The sequence below is a fragment of the Anomaloglossus baeobatrachus genome, chromosome 4 (genome assembly GCF_048569485.1).
Source record: "Anomaloglossus baeobatrachus isolate aAnoBae1 chromosome 4, aAnoBae1.hap1, whole genome shotgun sequence".
Classification (NCBI taxonomy): domain Eukaryota; kingdom Metazoa; phylum Chordata; class Amphibia; order Anura; family Aromobatidae; genus Anomaloglossus; species Anomaloglossus baeobatrachus.
This window is the reverse complement of record NC_134356.1, coordinates 592,735,685-592,758,132: the sequence shown is the minus strand read 5'-3', so window position 1 is coordinate 592,758,132 and position 22,448 is coordinate 592,735,685. Positions and strand designations below refer to the sequence as shown.

At 52.4% G+C, this 22,448-nt stretch overlaps 1 long non-coding RNA gene across 1 annotated transcript in view; it reads right to left on the bottom strand.

The window, feature by feature from the left end:
* Window positions 1–273: 273 nt before the first annotated feature.
* LOC142301865 (uncharacterized) overlaps window positions 274–22,448 on the bottom strand; it is a 65,643-nt gene continuing 43,468 nt past the window's right edge. Inside the window, exon 3 of the long non-coding RNA XR_012752902.1 lies at window positions 274–334. This is a non-coding gene — a long non-coding RNA (uncharacterized LOC142301865). The remainder of the gene's footprint in view (window positions 335–22,448) is intronic.

Sequence of the window (22,448 nt, the reverse complement as noted above, 5' to 3'; positions counted from 1 at the left end):
CCTCCTGTTATACATGTCCCCATCCTGGTTTATTTGTCCCCCTCCTGGTATATATATATATATATATATATATACATATACACATATATATCCCATACATACCCTGGGCCCCTCATGGTATGTATAGCTCTCTCCTCGGCACATCCTGGTATATATGTCCTCCTTCTTGTATATATGTCCCCTTCCATGGCCCCTCCTGGTGTATATATTTCCTCCTCCTGAGCACATTCTGGTATATTTGTCCTCATCCTGGTTTTTGTCCTCTTCCTGCTATATATGTCCTCCTTCTTGTACATATGTCCCTTTCCGGGGCTTCTCCTCGTATATTTGTCTGCTGCAAAAGAAAAAAATATACAAACATTTTAGTCACCCTCCCCAGCTCCCATGTCACGCGGCATCCTCTGAGCAGCGATGCATTTCAGCTGGATGTGCACCCTCCAACGCACATCTAGCTGAATCAAGGCAGGAGCTGGGAATGGTGCCCCCCCAACCCCTGGCAGAGGCGTAGCTAGATGTTCGACTCAAGGGGGGAAAAACTACTGAATGGGCCCCTAACCAGGTAACCATGTTTACCCTTCTGTTACAGTCTGCACTCCTCTATCCCACACACCCTGCAAACCGCAATCCCACACAGTTTGCACCCCTCTGTTACAGCCTGCACCACTCTGTCATACCCTGCACCTTTGTCTCAGCCTGCACCCCTCTGTCACACACTGCACCCCTCTGTCACACTCTGCAACCCTCTGTCACACTCTGCACCCCTCTGTCACACTCTGCACCCCTCTGTCACACCCTGCACCCCTCTGGCATAGTCAGCACCCCTGTCACAGCCTGCCCCCCTGTGTTACAGTCTGATCCCCTCTGTCACACTCTGCCCCCTTTGTCAAACCCTGCCCCCCTCTTTTACAGCCTGCACCCCTCTGTCACAGCCTACAGCACTCTGTCAGAGCCTGCACCACTGTGACATCCTGCACCCCTCTGTCACACCCTGTACGCCACTGTCAAACCTTCTACCCTTCTGTCATATTCTCCCCCTCCCTGTCATGCTCTGCCCCCCTTTCTGTCACACCCTGCACCCCCATATCTTCCTCTTCCTTCATTACCTGCCACATGTGTCCTCATCTTCTACAATGCCTCCTTTATCTCCCTGCTCCTCCCACATGGGTCATATGAACTTGATGTCATTGCAAATCCTGCAGCACTTGCAGGTATTTTCTTCCGTCAGGGCCAGGAGAAGTTTAGAGCTTCCCTGCCTCTGCAGCGCTTCTGTATTAACCGCCCCCCCCCTCCACCCCCCCTTCAAAAAGTTGGCTGATTTGCTACTTTGCCCGGCAAAGGGAAATGGAGTTTAAAAAAAAACAAAAACCTGATGATTTAACATGACCCTAGGTGGCAGTAGCTCCTGGTGGGCCCCTCTAGGTCATGGGCCCAGGGCAACAGCCTCATTCAGTAGCTGTGGCGCCCCTGACCTGGTCAGGCGCCACTGAGTACTGCACCCATGCTGGGGGCAGTGCAATACAGGTAATCCAGAAGGCTGACCGAGGTGTGACTACACAGGTGCATAGTAATCAGGTCTCACACATCTATCTTTGAGTGGACCCCTGGGAAATCCAGGAGGGGGCGTGGCTTCCATCTCCACTCAAGGGGCATGGTAGAGAGCCTGGTTGCTAGGTTGCGTAGGCAGACAGAGTAGGAAGGAGAAAGCTGAGTCTGAAGTGGAGCTCAGGGAGAGCAGACGCATAGAGGATACCTGAGGCTGCCACTAGTCAGACAACGTACGCGCAGTGACTACCGATGGGGGAGATCGGTCACCTGGTAGTGCCACCCGAAATCCACCCTAGGCTAGAGAGAGCAAAGAGGTGGCAGAGTAAGGGGACTGCCAGGGAGGTACCAGGCCCGCAAGGGTAACAGGTCCCAGTGCAGAGATTTATTCAAGTTTCTCCTGCCAAACCTGCCGGTAGGGGCACTTCAGACCCACGCCATACCACCACAGAGTCCGCAGCCACGTAGCAAAGTGAGGGCCCATAGTTCACAGGAGGCAAGCAGCCGGAGTGACCTGGTCCAGGCTACAAGCAAACGGGCCAAAAGAAGGGGAGAGAGGCATCAGCAACTTCCCTGGGCGACCCCAGCAGGACTTCAAGTAGGGGTCACTCCAAAACACACAGGGCTAGGAAGGCGAGTTGGTAGTCACCCTCATCAGCCAGCCGGAAGGATACCTGGTTCCAGCCTGGTTCATCCCAGCTACGCCCGGGTTACTCACCCTGCCATCAACTGTGAGTAAAAACCCTGAAAGACTGCCTGGACTGTGTTTGAGTCATTCTGCGCCATGTGGTTCCACACACTTACACAGGGTCCTGGGGCTTGCCTCACTCTCGGGAGGCCACTACAACTGACTGCACCTGCCATCAGCCCCAGGCACCCCTTAATCTGCAGTGGCGGTCACCCCGACCGCAATACCGAGAGTGGCGTCACGAAAATCCTAACGAGAAGGTTCCCTACCTGTGACCAGACCATCCCACGTGGAGTCCCTGAAGGTAATGCACCGACACAACACCTGTGGGGCTTCACTTCTGTCGTCACGAACAGGATAAGGACTAGACCTGTTAAGACAGGTGACCATGTGTCTGGGAAGTCCGCTTGAAAAATTGGAAGCGCCGCCATATTGCCACCATGAAGAGCGCGCCAAAGAACAACAGGAGCCTGCGCTAGAAGAAGTTACCGCCCACGAAGAGGTGTGGCTACCCAGAGAACCCCTGCAGAGTCCTGACCTCGCAAGTGATGAGAGCGGAGGTGTGCAGAGACGCCGGGAAGGAAAGGAAGCCACAAGTCTGCAGCAGGAAGCAAAGGTGGAAGGTTGTGCAGAAGCGCCGCTGAGAGCACAGAAAATGGCGTTCACACGCAGCGACCCAGAGCTAGGCTCCGCTGCCTGGTGGGACTGGGAGCTGGACCAGTGGTGTGAAAGGCTGGAGGCGAAGGTGATGCAGCAGATCCGGGAAGGACGCACAGAGCTCAGAGAGATGGCTAGAATCACCTGGGCCCATGAGAAGTGGACGGCGAGGCAAGCGACACGCGGAGCAGCGACCGCCCGAACACCAGCGATGCTGCTGAGGGGTGAGTCATCTGATGCCCCTGCCTGCGCGAGTGCCCCGATCCCCGCTGCCACGTCCGCGGTCCCTGCAGCGACGCCAATCCAGGCCGCCGCCATGCCCAGCCCGGCCCGCAAAGAACCGGTCGCAGCAGCGACACCAATCCAGGCCGCCGCCATGCCAGGCCCGGCGCACCAAGATCCCGCCGCAGCAGCGACGCTCATCCACGCCGCAGGAGCGACGCTAACCCAGGCCGCCGCCATGCTAGGCGCGGTCCACCAAGATCAGGCCGCAGCCATGCTGGGCGCGACCCGCCAAGACCAGGCCATAGCCACGCCAGGCTCGGCCCGCAAAGACAAGGCCGCAAGGCCATCTACACCGGCCTGTAAGGCCAGAGCAGACACCGCTTCCCAGCCCAAGGACTGGCTCTCCCGTCCCCGCTGGGAGAAGACCCCGAATACATGAGGTTCAAGGCGGGTCTGGAGGCCCATTTCCCAAAAGAGATGGTGGACCGGTATCTGCTCCCTCCGCATTCCCACAAGAAGGCTCCAGTAACATCCTCGATAAAGAGCCCACCGCCCTGGCCTGCTGATGAAAGCCTATCCCCAGTGCTGCCGTCCGAGGAGTGCTCAGAAGAACTAAGGGGGAGGGGAGGCTTGAAGGCTGAAGCAGCAATCCCAGAACAGCAGGAGGAGGACGCAGCACCCTGTGAAGCTGAAGGGGGCTCAGAGCCCGATATGTTGCCATACTCCCGCTGGAATGAGGAGAGCCCAACACCCTCTGCTGATGAAGAACTGACAGTACTGGCCCCAAGCATGTATGTAGTCTGGGAGCCTGCAGTCACTAAGAACCCCGCAAGCAGAGCACGCCGCCGCAGAGCAAAGCCTTTCCCTACACAAAAGTCCCCAGAACAGAAAAAGAGAGAAGAGCTGACAGCCCGAGATCTAGAAGACAAGCAATCCCTGAGAAGAGCCCGCCACCAGGAAAGAGGATCCTTTTGCCGTGGTGTAGTAGAAGACTTCAGCTTAAAATCAGGGTATGGCTTTATCGTTGCACCTGGCATGAAGGAGGGCATTTTTGTCAGCAGACGAGATGTCAGAGCCCACTCGTCAAGAGGTGATCCTGGAAGGAAACTGTACATGGGAGACTTGGTGGAGTTCACAAAACATCGAGGAGAGCGTGGATGGTATGCGCTAGACATTACACCATGTCCTAAAGAACCTGATTCTGGCCCAGCTGCCTCCACACAGTTCCTAAAGTCCAAAGAAACAACAACCACAACAGAGCAAGAGAAAACAATCAAAGAAACAGTCGAACAAGACAGAGAAAAAGAAAAAAAGAAGAGATAGAAGATAAAGAACCAGAAAAAGACACCATTAAAGACAAAGAACCAATGGAAGATACAGCCACAGATGATGACGACGACAGAAATGTAGAAAATGACAGGTGCCACAGCCCTACAGGCCAAAGCCCTGGTACAGAGGAGGAATCCATGTAAAGAAAAGTAAAGTAGAGCAGAGTTACAAGTTTGAAGTTTGCAACGTTCCAGTTTCAAGAAATGTGCCCACATGAACTTATGTGAGAAACCCTTTGCACTTTGAAAATTCGGACCATAGGCTATGAACTGGCTATAGCCACAAACTCTCGCAGTGTACATAGTTACCTTGAATGGTACCACCACCAGAGCCAGCCTGTTTAGGGGCCTGGCTCGCCTGTGACCAGGTAGCACGCCTGTTTATGGGGCCTGGCTCTCCACCACAAAGAGGGTACCTTGTCAGCACCAACTGTGGAGGCCGCCTCTACATCCTGCCAGAAGAGGCTGAAGGCGTGGCTCCACCAAGCCAGGTATACCCTGAAACCACCAGACCAAGAAAGCCGCCTCTACATCCTGGCAGAAGTGGCTGAAGGCGCGGTTCAACGGGAGAGGAAGATTGGAGGAGAGGTCTGGGGAAACAGATGGCCCAGACCTGGTTGCTAAAAGGACCGGTGACCTGCTTCATGAGAGGGTTTTGGGTGGGTTAACGGACTTGTGGATGGAGGGTGGTGATGTATGGTACCTGGTGGTTTTAAAATGTTTTAAATGTTTTACTGTTTTATGCATTTTAAAATGTTGTCTTGCAGCCAGAGGACGTGCTGGTGATAACTAAGGGGGAATGTGGCGCCCCTGACCTGGTCAGGCACCACTGAGTACTGCACCCATGCTGGGGGCAGTGCAATACAGGTAATCCAGAAGGCTGACCGAGGTGTGACTACACAGGTGCATAGTAATCAGGTCTCACACATCTACCTTTGAGTGGACCCCTGGGGAATCCAGGAGGGGGCATGGCCTCCATCTCCACTCAAGGGGTGTGGTAGAGAGCCTGGTTGCTAGGTTGTGTAGGCGGACAGAGTAGGAAGGAGGGAGCTGAGTCTGAAGTGGAGCTCAGGGTGAGCAGACGCAAAGAGGAGACCTGAAGCTGCCACTAGTCAGACAACTTACACGCAGTGACTACCGACGGGGGAGATCGGTCACCTGGTAGTGCCACCCGAAATCCACCCTAGGCTAGAGAGAGCAAAGAGGTGGCAGAGTAAGGGGACTGCCAGGGAGGTACCAGGCCCGCAAGGGTAACAGGTCCCAGTGCAGAGATTTATTCAATTTTCTCTTTCCAAACCTGCTGGTGGGGGCACTTCAGACCCACGCCATACCACCACAGAGTCCGCAGCCACGTAGCAAAGTGAGGGCCCATAGTTCACAGGAGGCAAGCAGCCGGAGTGACCTGGTCCAGGCTACAAGCAAACGGGCCAAAAGAAGGGGAGAGAGGCATCAGCAACTTCCCTGGGTGAGCCCAGCAGGACTTCAAGTAGGGGTCACTCCAAAACACACAGGACTAGGAAGGCGAGTTGGTAGTCACTTACACAGGGCCCTGGGGCTTGTCTCACTCTCGGGAGGCCACTACAACTGACTGCACCTGCCATCAGCCCCAGTCACCCCTTAATCTGCAGTGGCGGTCACCCTAACCGCAATACCGAGAGTGGGGTCACGAAAATCCTAAAGAGAAGGTTCCCTACCTGTGACTAGACCATCCCACGTGGAATCCTTTAAGGTAATGCACCGACACAACACCTGTGGAGCTTTGGAGCTTCACATAGCTACGCTACTGACCTCTAGCGATCTTCAGCTCACGGAGCGCCTATGTTTCTGTCGCGGGCGGAGGAGGGGACGCTGCGCTCTCCCACTGCTCGGGTCCGGCTGCCGCTGCTGCTGCGGCCTGCTGCTGCTCGGTGGCTCGAGCGATGGGCCGGATCCCGGGGACTCAAGCGGCGCTCCTTGCCCGTGAGTGAAAAGGGATTGGTTTTTGGGATTGTTTATTGTCCGTGACGCCACCCACGGTTGTGGTGATTGTGTGGACACCACCGCTGCTCTGTATGGGGATCCCGGGAGCGGTGACAGGGAGCAGCAAAGTTGTTGGTTCTCCCCTCCGTGGGTAGGGGGGTAGTTGTCCCGGGGCCCAGTGATGAGGTGGGTGATGAGGGATGGCGGGGCCGGTGCAGGGCTTGGTGGGGTGCAGGGACGCGGGGGCAGCGCTGTGCCTCACGGCACTGTGGTACTCACTCAGCCTGAGACGGGGACACAGTTCTTGGTAAAACACACGGCTGGAAAGACCCGCTCCCCGACTTGGTTATGGGCCGGAGGAGCCCTACTTTGCCCGCAGGCGCTGGCCCTGAGAAACTGGTGCCCTGGCGGTGGCGGTGTCTCTCTCTAACGGTTGGACTGTTGCCTTCAATCGGGACTTGGTTGTTGGAAGACCCAGAGGTCCCCTTCACTGACGGATTTGGCAAATTCACGGCGACTCCTAGCCTTGCCGGGATCCGAAAGGCCCCTGCCAATGGTGCTGACTGCTCTTCGTATACCGCTTCGGTACCGCCGGGCCACCACCCGTCCACGGTCCTTCCGGCAACCTCCAAGCAGCCTCTCCTGCAGACGGTCACCGCCGTCTGCTAACCTTGCTGTTCTCAGTCCGGGGCACACACCCGGACCAACTTCAGGCTTTCTAAACTGTCACTTTCTCCTCCACTACTTTCACTTGCTCCTCTACCACTTCCTTCCACTTCACTCCTCAAACTCTATCTGCCTGGTTTTCCCGCCTCCAGGGCTGTGAACTCCTCGGTGGGCGGAGCCAACTGCCTGGCCCACCCCCTGGTGTGGACATCAGCCCCTGCAGGAAGGCAACAAGGATTTTTGTGTAGCTTTGGTGTACTTATCCGGGGTGTAGGGTGTGGTGGTGTCATGACCTGTGACCCCTGGCTTGCCCAGGGCGTCACATTTCCCCTCCAGATGCAGTGTCCTCGCCATCTCCGTGTTTTCTGCAGCAGTGTGAGCATGAGGTGCAGAGTGATGTCCTGATCACGCTGGGCTGCGGGATGATGTGCAGCCTCCCTACTCTGCTCCACTCACCTTGCTTCCCATTATATGGCTAATTTGCATGTGTGTCGCCCAGGGATAGGGGAAACTCAGAACCGAGCCAATGGGGTCGCTTCTAGAAGTATCACAGTGGCGTGACCCGGTCTGTGATCCCAGGCTCGACAGCAAAAAGGGGATTAGGTAAGGGAGATTGTCCGTGACGCCACCCGTGGGTTGCGGTGATGAGATGGTGGCACCGCCGCTGCTTCTCGGGATCGTGCCCGGGACTGGTGGTGTGGGGCAGCAAGGTGGAATCCCCTCCACGGGTAGGGGAGGTGTAGTCCCGGGGCCCAATTGGGAGTTGTTGTGATGGCAGGGATTGCAGGGAGCAGGAAACTCACAGTTCGGTTGTCTTGGTGTTGGATGAAGCTAGGCTGATGTGTGTGGTCAGGAAACATAGAGTCCTTTGTAAACCAACTTGCCGGTGACCGGGAGCCTTTTGGAGGGATGTGCTGGTCCCACACACGGTGCAATGAGCAGAAGCCCTCTTTTGATGCACTGCACCTTGTAGTCTGCTTAGCTCCTCTGGTTAACAGAGAGGGGTAGAGAGGGGTGATTTAGTGCCGCGCCAAATGATCAATATTCAAATGTCAGATTAACGTGTCTTTATTGTTGGCACCATCAAGCACCAAAGAAACATCAAATCTCAAATTTGATGTTTCTTTGGTGCTTGACGGTCCTGAGGAAGGGAGCTGAGCTCCTGAAACGCGTAGACCTATGCCAACAATAAAGACACGTTAATCTGACATTTGAACAGTGATCATTTGGCGCGGCACTAAATCACCCCTCTCTACCCCTCTCTGTTATCTGCCGTTTGGGTGGCTGCAGCCTTGATCAAGTTGTACACGCGAGTAAAGTAGTTGTGACTGTCACAACTGCATCTGGTGAGTAAGATTATTCCCCCCTCCTCACCCCGCACATATTGGGGTAATACCCTATCTGCGCTTTTATTTCCACAGCTTTTTTCTGTTTAGCTCCTCTGGTTGGAACGGGGGAAGTCCCCTTCCCTGCACTATTCCGGGTTCCCGATGCCAGCGGGCCACTACCCTGCCCCGGTCCACTTTGGGTCCCCTCCTAGTGCCTGACCTGTTCCCGCAGTCCAGGGGCTCCAACCCCTGACCGGTCTGAAACTTTCTTAGCAGCCCAGGAGACACACTCCTGACTGCTCTGCTGCTCTCCTCCGACTGACTGAATTCCTCCCCTGCTGCTCTTTTCAGCTCCTAACTGGGGGGGGAGGGGTGGCTGCTCATATGCACCATGTGGGGGTGTGTGTGTGTGCAATCCCAAGGAGGAAGCGATTCCTGCACCCTTGGTGGGGGTACAGTTATCTGTGACTACCTGGTTTTGCCAGGGCGTCACATTCCCCCTTGGTTAAACACAGCCCGTCCGCGGGCTGTCCGGCCACTGACGTTTATTTTAACGGGAAAAAAAAAAAAGTTAAACATTACAAACATGCATCTTCCCACATCGGGAGGTACGTTTTCTTTAACGTTGCAAAACATTAACCGGGAACGGGACGGGACCGGGTCCTTTCATTTGATCACCCAAGCAAACCTAAACCTTGATGCTGCCTCTAAAAACAGGTCAGCACCCCTTTTCCCCAGTCCAGGAATCGGGTTCAGTTCCGGGTATTGCCCACATGGGCCGGGTAATAAGTTCCTTACCCGGCAGTCTCTCAGAGGCCCCACGTCCAGGGGACCCCTGACCCGGAGGGTAGTCACTGGTTTGCATGGTGATGGGGCTTCGGCCTCCTCTGCCGCAGGCCCTTCCTCCAACCAGCATCTCCGGACACTGTAGGACCTGAAAGGGTGGTCCAGGACTATTTACAACACTTAACTTCGCTGCCTCCTCCAGCCACTTTCCCTCAGTCCACCACAGGGCAGCACGGGTCCCCTATGCCACATTCACTCACGCTGACACTGTCCAGAAAGACCCCGTCTTCCACTGCCTGCAGTGCGGGTACGGTAAACCGGGCTCTGTAACTGGAACTGTCCTCGCTCCAACTTAACTCACTTGCTGTCCTCCACCGGGGGCTCCGACCCCTGATGGCGCCCTCTGCGGCTCCGACCGCAGTGGCATTCAACAAGTTGGGCAAGGTCCTCCTCTTTACACCCCGTGTGCTGGATGGCGTCTCCTGGGGAACTTGGGGTCGTTCAACAAAGGTAGGAGTCTTTATATCTGGAGCGGGTTCTTTAAAACTTTTCAACTTTAACTTTTAACTTTTGAACTTATTTGCGGGTTGCTGTCCATATTCAGCTACTGCTGCCTCTACTCCCAGTACGGGGCACGGGTTCCATGCTCTGCCTCCTGCTCAGAAGCCAGGCCCACTCGGATGCCCTCGGCGCCGGCTACAACCGGCCTCGCTAACTGCTGAGGGCCCCATCGCTCAGTGGCCTGCTCCTCCTCTCTGCAGGTGCACTCCCGCTGTTCCACAGCCGGGACGGGGTACCTGGGAGCGGCTGGCGCCGCATCTGGGGCAGACTTCCGGTCGGGTGTCACCTCCGCTGTGGCCGGGCGGACTGCCGGAGCCGACGTCATCACTGTTGCGGCCGAGCGGACTGCCGGGGCCGTATGGGATGTCGTCAGCGGTGCCGGAGCGATGGTGACGGTAAGGCCTGAGGGCCCAGCAGCTGGGTCCTCCCCCGTAGATGATACGGGCTTCGCTGCCCCGGACTGGGGCAGCGGGTCGGTTGTGGCGTTGGCTGCGGGCACGGACGACGACGACGGAAAGGACGTGGCGGACGGGAGCAGGCCGGGCCCCTCAGCCGGGACGGCCGGTTCCTGGGGAACATAGGGACGTGGGTCACTGCTTAACCACTCCTCCGAGATCATCTCCACTTTGCGTGCCCGGACGGCTGCAGCCATGCTCTTCATCTCCGATGCCCACTTCGCCAGCATGAAGTGGGCTTGGACCTGGATACTCCGACACATCCTGCCGCGTTGGTGTCCAGGAACGGGTTTCTGCAGAGTCCTGGCGTCCCTGAACTTATCAGCCGCAGTTACATGAGCTCTTCCCGCTTCTCCCCCTTGGTCTTTTCGCGGCACTCGCTTTTCAGGCCGATCAGTTTCGCTTTTCGACTTCTCACTTTGCTGCACGGCCGCGTTCCCAGGGGCGGGGCTTCAGGCTCACGCTCTTTTCGCGGGGAAGAAGACTCTGATGCGAATCTTCGCGCCAAAAGATGGCGGCAAGATGGCGGATTTTGAAACTTTTACAACGGATCACCGCTGACTGTCCATACAAGGCGCACTTCACTAGGTAAGTGAATGGGTAAGTATCCTGTTCGTGACGCCAATTTTGTGTCGCCCAGGGATAGGGGGTACTCAGAACTGGGCCAATGGGGTCGCTTCTAGAGGTATCACAGTGGTGTGACCCGGTCTGTCATCCCAGGCTCCACAAGAAAAAAGGGATTAGGTAAGGGAGATTGTCCGTGATGCCACCTGTGGGTTGTGGTGATGAGATGGTGGCATTGCCACTGCCTCTGGGGATCGTGCTCGGGACTGGTGGTGTGGGGCAGCAAGGTGGAATCCCCTCCACGGGTAGGGGAGGTGTAGTCCCGGGGCTCTGAAACTTTCTCTGCAGCCCAGGAGACACACTCCTGACTGCTCTGCTGCTCTCCTCCGACTGACTGAACTCCTCCCCTGCGGCTCATATGCACCATGTGGGGGTGTGTGTGTAATCCCAAGGAGGAAGCGATTCCTGCACCCTTGGTGCGTCACACATGCGTTGCCCTAGAAAGGCTTCGCTTGCACCTTATGCATGTGCCGTGGCTGAAGCGACACTGCCGGGCTCTCTGCTGCTGCGGTGGCTGGGGCCTGGTGAAGAGGGGGGCCCGGCTGGGGCTTCATAAAGTTAGGTAATTACTCCAGGCCCGTCTGGGCACCCCCTCTTCACTGGGCCTCGTGCACCAGTCACGGTTGTAATGCCCTTATGGCGGCCCTGTGTACAAAGGAGGCCAGAACTGCAACACGCAGTAAACACCACTCATTGCTGACTACAACAGATTTTTATTAGTTGGGAACAGAGAGATGAAGGTGGGATGGGTAGGTGAAAATCAATACAGAAGCTCTAAGCAAACAAATCATATTAGTTAGCACGTTTCCAGTTGCACTTGAGTGATCAGGTGCATGTGTAGCGCCCCTGAAGCCATCAGGGAGCTACAAGGTACTGCATCTCCACCAGGATGCAGGACCTACCTTCTAGGGACCCAGAAGACCAGTGTCGGTCACACACAAACACTCCAAGTAATCCCTGTCTTCCCCAATATTCCCCCATAGAATGGTACCAGGCTAGGGTCAGACCAATGGATGGCCACCTAGAGGTGGAGCCAATCCAGTCTACTAGTTGACCATGTGGGAGGGGCAGGTGGTGGACGGTCAGACAGTGGAGAGTGAGGAGTCTAGCAGTGACAGTGAACGTGAGCAGACGCGCTGACAGGAGTGAACAGTGACCTGAGGGCCCAGGCGGTTAGTTGCCTGTGGAGTACGGTAGAGTCTTCCGGAATTATGCACCAACGGGGTACAGGACCCTAGGTCAGGCAGAAGCTCCAGGCAGGCCTGATAACACCTGCACAGTGAGGGGACCATCAAGGACCTCACTGATCTTGAAGTTTGGGACTCAGTAGCTAAGAGAGAACCGAGGACAGGACCAGAGACTCCAACCCCACAGGGTTCATGCTACCGTCATACGGACTGCAGTAGAAGATCACCAGGAGGGGACCCCCAGCTGCTCTACGCCACAGGGACCCACCAACCAAAACACAGGTGCAGAGGAAAAAGCCACCAGGTTACTAAACCAGCACTGGGACTAAGGGGACCTGAAGGTGAAACCAGCCGGCCTAGGGTGACCAGTTATCACCAGAAAGTGAGTAAAGAACCAGTTGCACTGAAAACCTCTTGTGTGGCCTACGTTCTTCCGACACCCGCCACATCACCTACCCTCTGGGACCTGGCCCTGCTTGTGGAGGGCCTAACATCCAGGCTGTCACTAACACCAGCCCCAGTAGCAGGAACTGTGCAGTGGCGACTCCATCTACATAGCTGCAAAACCACAAGTCGTGTCACGTGTGAACATTATTCTAATCCCCTGTAAATATTCCCCTTTCCAAAAAGCACCCAGGGCACGGAACCGGGCAACGGCCACCAAAGTGACATTTCCCAGCTATACACCTCCCAGGACCGAGTACCCCATAACCCTGGGTGACACACATGCAATCACAATGTTATTCTATAGAAATTCTCTTAACAATAACCCAATCCTTGTCCTTCCGTAAAGGGAGTGTCAGTGTTGCCCTTACTTATACTTACAATATGCAATAAAATAAGGAAACTTATACCTTCATAAATCTAACTACACTAGCGGTTCATTAAACGTGGTGAAGTTATGTTGAAATTCACTATACCGACAGTTATCTTTAGTAATTATATTTATATTATATTATATTCAGTAATTATTATTCACTCTCTCAGTACTGTATGTCAAGGCAGGAAGTACTGTACAATGTGGATCTACCACTGCGCTGCTGGAGATATGACACACGTCCAGGAGAAATATAATTCAAGGTGGTTTAATTCAACACGTTTCGAAATGTACCCCACTTCTTCATCAGGTACCCCACTTCTTCATCAGGAAATTCACCAGAATGAAAGACAACATTAGTAACACAGTTCATAAATAAACTTCTGGTTGTTCAAAAAAATTGCGCCAAAACATAACAAATGACAATGAGTCAGAGTTCAAAAGGTTAAAAGGGCTGGATAGTCATTGTCATGTGTTTTGTTTTAGCATCCTTCTTTTTGAACAACCAGCAGTTTATGTATGGACTGTGTTACTAACGTTGTCTGTCATTCAGGTGGATATCCTGATGAAAAAGTGGGGTACCTTACATTTTACCTCTCCTGGACGTGTGTCGTATCTCCAGCAGCACAGTAGTAGATCCACATTTTACAGTACCTTTGGGCTTTTCTAGCAAGTGGACTCTGCAGCAGCTGGTCACAGGCTTTATATCCTATTGTGTGATACACAACTTAAGGTGAGCATATTCCCGTATTTATTTTTACTCTGTATTTTGGGTAAGACCCTATTGCGCTTTTTTTCCCCTCCAGCACTTTAAGGCAGGAGGTAATGTGCTGGCTCACTTGGATGCTGCTCTGGAATAAATGTTTTTGACTGCGTAGTCTGATCCTTTTCTCGTAACGATATTCAGGGTTTGGTCTTCAGGTTCCACTGGCAATGATATTCAGTCTTCAGGTTCCTCTGGGAAACGATATTCGGCCTTCAAGTTCCTCTGGTGACGGTATTTGGTCTTCAGTTTCATCTGGCAAACAGTATTTGGTCTTTGGGTTCCTCTGGCGATGGCATTTGGACTTCAGGTTCTTTGGGAATGGTATGCAGTCTTCGAGTTTCTCTGGGTTCAGGACATTTTCAGATGATTCCCTCGCAGACAACATGTGCCTGACCTGCTACACACACATGGCGCCAACTCCATCTTCTCGCTGCCGACCCAGCTTTTTATATTTTGTCACTGCACCACATTTGTCACCTGACTTGGCATCCCCTTCTAACTTTTCGTGGTGCTAATCCTCCAGCAGATGACGATGTTGGTGTACAGATGCCATGCGGCAATGAATAGAGGTATCTTCTTCTGGCCATCCTCTTACAGAAGTTTGAATATATGGACAACAATCATCCATAGGGAGCAGGACTTGAGCCCATTGATCTTGGGTGTTAAGGTGGCACCAAACAAACACTACACTCTGGCTAGGGCATTTAGACAGGAAAAGTCAGCAAACTGAAACTTTGCTCTGGGTGTAAGGCCGGTGTCACACTCACGAGTGCCTTGCGTGTATCTTGCGCGAGTCTCGCGGTGCATCACCCGGCGCGGACTCACACTCTCCTCACAAGAGCGGGTCGGTTGCATGCACCTCTATGCAGCTGAGACACTCCTGTGAGGAGAATGTGAGTTGGTGACGGGTGATGCACCGCGAGACTCGCGCGAGGCACTCGCAAGTGTGTCACTGGCCTAAAAGTGATTTGTAAAACTGAACTACACCTATGTCTACATGGCAGTTTATAAACAGACAACTGATCTTTCCATACCATGATATGACATTACTGTATCACAGTGACCAGATTTCGGAGTACTGGGGATACACTGTATGATGGGAAAGCTTTAATTGTATGGTATAATAATGTCAGGCTTTTTAGATAAGTTTTTTCCGACACAAATCTAATAAGCCGTGAATATCCATTAATCTTCCATTTCTCGCTGACAATACAAATGTTAATAACACTTTGACTAATTGCATATTTTTAAGAACCGTGTATGCTGTATTTCAATTTATGTATTATATATACAAAGGACTGGAAAGTAACTGGTATTAGTTCAGTCAACTGTGCAGATTGCCCCTGACTAGGAACCATCATCGCACATCCTGAGTAATTACAGAGCTTGTGTAATTGGATTAATGGAAAAGAATTACCTTAATTATAATGTAATCAAACTCACATTCAAAACTCACAGTTAAAAGCTGAAAGATGCGAGATGTAAAGAATTTAATGAAACCGCTTATATGATATCATTAACCAATTATTTGCCAGTGAGAACAGTTAGGGTAGGGCTCTGATTCTTTAAGACTGGCATTTAGGGCATGCATCTATACAGCCCCAGCAGTGGTCAAATCGCTCGGATCCGGGTCTCGCTATTCGTGGCTCGAGGGTCTCTAGACCCGGGGGCTCAGGGTCACTCTAAAATGTGATGGGGGATTATTTACAGGGGATAAGTTTGTGACTAGAGTTGAGCGCGGTTCGTGGTTCTCCAGTTCGCGGTTCGAGTGATTTTGGGGGCTGTTCTAGATCGAACTAGAACTCAAGCTTTTTGCTAAAGCTCGATAGTTCTAGTTACGTTAGAGAACGGTTCTAGCAGCAAAAAACCAAGCTAATTACTAGCTGGCTTTCCGCTGTAATAGTGTAAGTCACTCTGTGACTCATGGCGCGGGTGGAGGAGGGGACGCTGCGCTCACCCACTGCTCGGGTCCGGCTACTGCTGCTGCTGCTCGGTGGTGGCTCGAGCGGTGGGCCGGATCCCGGGGACTCGAGCGGCGTTCCTCGCCCGTGAGTGAAAGGGGGGTTGGTGTGTGGTTTGGGGGATATTGTCCGTGACGCCACCCACGGTTGTGGTGAAGTTGTGACACCACCGCTGCTCTGGACGGGGATCCTGGGAGCGATGACAGGGAGCAGCTTGGATGTTGGTTCTCCCCTCCATGGGTAGGGGGTTGGTTGTCCCGGGGCCCCGGTGAGGGTTTTAGGGATGGCAGGCGGGTTACAGGGCCTGGTGAGGTGCAGGGTCGCGGGGGCAGCGTTGTGCCGCATGGCACGGTGGTACTCACTCAGCCAGTAATTCACACAGAGTCTCTGGTCAAACAAATGGCTGGATGGACGGGTCCCACAGGCGGCTGCGGTTGTTCTCCTCCCGGTAGGTTGATGGTGACTGCCTTTCCCTGCACCTGTGTTGTGTTTACTGTTCCAATGGCTTCCCACCAGTAACCCACTCCCCAGCTTGGATGGATGCTGAGGGAGCCCCTTTTGCCCGCAGGCTCTGGCCCTGTGAACTGTAGCCTTGGCGGTGACTGTGTTTCCCTCTACGGTGTGAGCTGTTGCCTTCAATCGGGTCTTGACTGCTGGGAAACCCCGGAGGGTCCTTTCGCTAACGGATTTGACCGGTTTTACGGCGACTCCTAGCCTGGTCGGGGTCCGTAGGCCCTGCCGAATGGTGCTGGCTTCTCTTCACTCCCCGATCCGGTACCGACGGGCCACCGTCCGTCCCCGGTCCATACGGTTCACTCAAATCAGCCTCTCCTGCAGACGGTCACCACCATCTGCCAACCTTGCTGTATGTGCCCGGGCCACACACCCGGACACGGTCAGTCTCCTCTACTACCACTTCACTCTCCAAAACTGATTTCTCTACTTTTCCCGCCTCCAGGACTGTGAACTCCTCGGTGGGCGGGACCAACCGCCTGGCCCACCCCCTGGTGTGGACATCAGCCCCTGGAGGAAGGCAACAAGGATTTGTGTTTGACTCAGGTATGCCTAACCGGGGTGTGGGGTGTGTTGGTGTAGTACCTGTGACGACCTGGCTTGTCCAGGGCGCCACACTCACACTATTATGAAATTTCAGCGTATAGTGTGCGGGAACAGCGCATTCAGATCACTGCTGCTGGGATAATGGCGATCGCCATTTTTTTTTTTTTTCCTTGTCTTCCTTCCCTAAGTGCGCGCGTGTAGTGGGGCGGGCCAGCATGTCAGCCAATCCCAGACACACACACAGCTAAGTGGACTTTTAGCCAGAGAAGCAACGGCATGTGTGATAGGATGTCCATGTCACATGTCCCTGCATTATAAATACGGGCATCTGCCCGTCTGGACGCCATTATCTGCCTTCTGCGTCTGGGTGTCAGTCACCGCTGGCGTAGCTCCTGTCTCCGATACTGCTGTGTACGCTCTACACACAGCGCTATACAAAATAGGGATAGAAGTTTCTATTAGCCCTTGTAAGGGCTAATATCAGCAGGCTCAGAGCCATAGGTGACAGTCAGGTCCGTGAAAACAGATTTTAACAGCTACACAAGATAACAGCGTCTGTGTAGCTAAGGTCAGGGATTTCCTCGCTGCATTTCCCCATTAGGAGGGATAGAAAGTGAGGCTTCCTTTCCTCTACCCAGACCCACAACCCTGCCACTGTACCCTCCTGCCCTTTGCACACTCAAGCTCATTGTTACTAAGCCATTATACTAGCAAACACTGAGTAAACTTAGTGGCATCCTAAAAGTAGCTGTTGGACTTCCATTAGTGTCCCACTGGTGCAAAGCTATTTGCAGCACCACTGCATTGCACACTCCTGCTCTGTTTTTAATAAGCTATAATAATAGCAAAAAATGCTGCCAGTTAGTGGCATCCAAAAAGTGGCTGTTGTACTCCATTTGTGCCCCAATGGTGCCAAGCTATTTCTAACACCTCTGCATGACACCCTCCTGCTCTGTTTTTAATAAGCTATAATAATAGCAAACAAATGCTGCTAGTTAGTGGCAGTTGGACTTCCATTAGTGTCCCACTAGTGCAAATCTATTTGCAGCACCTCTGCATTGCACACTCAAACTCATTGTTACTAAGCCATTATACCAGCAAACACTGAGTAAACTTAGTGGCATCCTAAAAGTGGCTGTTGGACTTCCATTAGTGTCCCACTAGTGCAAATCTATTTGCAGAATCTCTGCATTGCACACTCAAACTCATTGTTACTAAGCCATTATACTAGCAAACACTGAGTAAACTTAGTGCATCCTAAAAGTGGCTGTTGGACTTCCATTAGTGTCCCACTAGTGCAAATCTATTTGCAGAACCTCTGCATTGCACACTCAAACTCATTGTTACTAAGCCATTATACTAGCAAACACTGAGTAAACTTAGTGGCATCCTAAAAGTGTCTGTTGGACTTCCATTAGTGTCCCACTAGTGCAAATCTATTTGCAGCACCTCTGCATTGCACCCTCCTGCTCTGTTTTTAATAAGCTATAATAATAGCAAAAAATGCTGCCAGTTAGTGGCATCCAAAAAGTGGCTGTTGTACTCCATTTGTGCCCCAATGGTGCCAAGCTATTTCTAACACCTCTGCATGACACCCTCCTGCACATTTTGCAATGCTATTTTTTATAGCAAACTCATGGAATTCCTTGCTGCATTTCACCATTAGGAGGGATAGAAAGTGAGGCTTCCTTTACTGTCCTGGTACACACAGAACACGGCCACTGTACCCACCTGCCCACTTTTGCCACGCTATTTAATTAGCCCAAAGAGCTGACACTTTTTCTGCCATCCTAAAATTATCTGGAATACTAAGTTAGTGTTCCTTTGCTGCCAAGCAAGGTACACCACATGTGCATTCTACACTCCTTTCCATTTGTGGAACGCAATAATTAACTGCAGGTAGTCCAGCCAATCTTTCACGAAGGTGCAGGCGTGGATATAATGTTGCCTTCCTCCAATGGTGGTTCTCTCGATGTCTGACAGCTCAACAATACCATCTGTTTCCACTTCCAAAACAAGTGACGACCTGGCAATCACACTCCCGCTTACGGGTAAAGGGGTGGAAGTTCATCATGAAAAAGCATGTGTGACTGCTGTCCCCACAGTCACAGAAGATGAAGAGCACGCAGATGCACTTGATGGGGCAGGCGGTGGTTGCACAGCCCCGCTAGGCCGCATTGTAGCACAGTGAAATTCCCTTTGCGACTTATGCTTCATTTTAAGTCTTGTATTTGGTGAGATCGACAGTATGCAGCAAAACCACGCAACATGAAAAGCACTGTTTGCAGTTGGGTTCATAAATGATTCTTTCACTTTCCCAAAACAAACAATAAGAACCATGCATTAAATTGAAATAATAGAACAATCTAATCAGTGGCCTACTGCTTGCTAAGCCCTCTGCGTAGCAGCAGTAATTGTGTTTGTGCGTGCGTGTGTGTGTGTGCGAAGACAACTAACTAGTGGCGCATCACAAGAGCTTCCCAGATATCTACCTAAACATAGACAAAATACATCACCCACCCTGAATACCCTTGTTAGCTGAAGCCTCACAGATAAGGCAGATGATAACAGTGTGAATGCAAACCACACAGCTCTGCAACACAGTCATGTAAATATTGAAAAGCAACATTCAATGCAAACATGTGTCGCTGTCCCTCTATGATTTAAACTGTACGTGACAATTTGACAGTGCAGAGGCAGCAAGTATGATTGTCTATATAGTCGTCCTACCCAGAACAGATATGTGTTTTCATAATAAAACAAAGTGTTGCGTGCACGCATTACTGTCTGGGCACAGCCTACCGTACCCGGGTAATGTGATGTCCAGTTGCCATAAATACAGACTTTACGCTCCTATCATGGTTAACAGTATAGACAGCACCGGAAGAATGTTGGTCTGTGGCACAGGATGCTGCTCACTGACGTTACGGTACTCCTCACAAAACTCCAAAATGACTCCCCTCACAATTGAACGAAGTGTTTCCGCAGTTGCTCCTTCCTGTGTGCCGATTTACCCCAGCCGCAGCCTAACTCCAGTGTTACGCCAACTGAGTATGCTCTGCCTGACTGTGTCATTCCTGAGGCAAAGTCTTAATTTTGGGCTACAGCGCATGCTCTTTTGGACTGTGCCTGAGTCATTCTGCGACCTGCGGCTCAACACACTTACACAGGACCCTAGTGCTTGACTCACTCTCGGGAGGCCACTAAAACTAACTGCACCCAACATCAGCCCCAGGTGTCCCCTTACACTGCAGTGGCGACCCCCACTGACCGCAATACCGAGTGTGGCGTCACGAAAATACATAAAAAGAAGCAACCTAAGTGTGACCAGACTCTTCCTCCACATGGAGCCCCTGAAGGTAATGCACCAACACAACACCTGTGGGACTTCACACTGACTGAGAAAAGCCTCTTTGCACAGGTACTTGCACTCCGTGCCGGGTCTAAGTCCTGTGTTGTGCCTAGACAGCATGCTGAAGCGGATAGTCTTTTTTTCAGAAACTGTATTTCATGCTACTGAGCATGCTCAGGCACTTACTGCATCAGAGGCTAGGTCGGGTAATGAACTCTTTGGCCCTGCCCCTGATGTGGGGAGCCCATATAGACCACAGGGCATCAGGTGTCCTGACAATTTGGCCAGGCCACTCCTAACAGGCTTGCAGAGGGCCGCCCCTATGACTTGTCACCTCATTGTTGTTTGTCAGGCGATGACTGTTGAGGTGTTTTGGTTGTGGCAGCCATGAGGTCATCATTCAAGTGGCGGTTCAAAATAGGACGCTAGTTATGCCACTCATGATGTGTCACTCTGCTTTTGTCTCCAGGAGGTGCATTGTGGTCCAACCTGGTTGCGAGCGGACCCAGGTTATAAAAGGGGCTGGAGCCAACAACGAGGTGCCCAGTCTTCTATTATGCTCCGAAAAAGAGCACACCTCCATGTGTTGAACCCATTGCGGCTTTAGGCCAGAGGTAAGCAGGGATAGGTCATCGATGCAGGCCGCCACCACAGTTGGTAACGCAGAACGGTTAAGAACAGCTCCTGTCCTACCAGTCCTGCAAGTGCAGCCCAGTGGCATAAACAGGCCTGCTGCTGCTGATGCGCCTGCTGTCCACAGGTGTGTCCCCTACGCACACGGACTGCGTAACCAATGGCCCCTGTGTTGTTAACAGGGAGTTCCGGGACTGGGTGGTCATGTGGACCCTGTCACGCTAACGGGGCTCCAAGTCTCCAGATCTGAGTTGCGTCTAACTCGGTTCAGGCTACTATTTGTTTGAGAGTCAACCTGCTCTGTATCCTCCACCTAACCTTCCAGTTGCCAACCTCTCCTTTTCCATCTGTGAGCATGGTGGACACCGAATGGCGATTGGGATATCTACCTTTCTCTTTCTTTTCTTCTTAATATTTTTGATATAGCGGTAACATAGTATATACCACCTCATCCAAATCTGCCAGTCCCACCATACTAGATGTTGTTTCTTCAGCAAATGTTAATGTTGCTTAACCACCAAACCCATGGACACAAACTTTTAACGCTTTCCAACACACCTGTTCCCCTTTCCACCAGCATCTGTCCTTTTTCAACTCAGTTTGTATATGACCAAAAATGCAACTCTGCAGAGACACCGTACTCGACGCCGTCTCAGCACAGCAGCCAGCCCTCGGTCCCTCAGATGTGGACAAGTAAGACCATTTCCTCCTATCGATGAAAAAGCGTTGAGATTCACTCTGTGCAGCACTGGTGTTTATTGGAAAAGCAGATGTAAGATTGCGTACCACCTTCTGCTGATACTCCTGCATACGTGCGTCCCTTTCTATGGTAGGAGTTATTTCGCAAAATTTTGTGTTGTACCGGGGATCTAACAGTGTGGCAACCAAGTAGTCAGCATGACTTGGAATTCGTACAATCCGAGGGTCATGTTGTAGGTAGTGCAGCAAGAAGGCGCTCATGTGTCTTGAGCATCCAGGAGGACCAAGTCCTTGGTGTGTTGGTGGCGGAGAGGTGAGAATCGTGCCTCCTTCCTCTGCCCTCTCCCCACAACCTCGCACAACCGAAATGTGAGCAAGCTCTCACTAATCTGCTGAGTCTTCCATTCCAATCGCCAGTTTGTCCTCCATTTCTTCCTGGGCTCCTGCACCTTCCTCAACTGTTTTGCTGATACTATGCTCCCTTGAAAATCCCTCTCCCCCACCGTACCATGACTGCCGCCAAGGTGCCGCTGACCGTCTGGACCTTGTAGATCTTGTTATCCCTTCCGCATATGACTCCTCCAGTACTTCCTCCCTTCCTCTTGGACCAACACCTGACTCCGAATAATACTTAGAGTGTGTTCCATCATGTAGATGACCAAAATTGTCACGCTGAGAATGTCATCGCCAGTGTTAAACATCTGCGTCGACATTTGTAAACTGTGTAGAACGGTGCATATGTCCTTGATCTGACACCACTCCAGCAGCGTGATCTGCACCACCTCTGGATCAAGTTAGCCCAGGGTATACGTCATAACGTATTTCAGCTGGGCTCTGCGGTGCTGCCACAGACGCTGCAACATGTGCAGATTAAAATTAAACATCGCATTTCTGACGTTTAACCGCCAGACCTTAAGACTTCAGGAGCGATGAAAGTTGTTGAGCTACTGGGTGCGAACGATGGAAGTGAGCACATAGTGAGCGTGCCCGCTGTACAAGGCCATGTAGGCTGGGATGTTGTTTTAAAAATTGCTGGAGAATCAGATTAAACACGTGAGCCATACAAGTCACATGTGTCACATGGGCCTGACGAAGGCACACTGCCATGTTTGCATCATTGCCGCACACGGCTCTTAAGTCACCACCGTAGTCCGC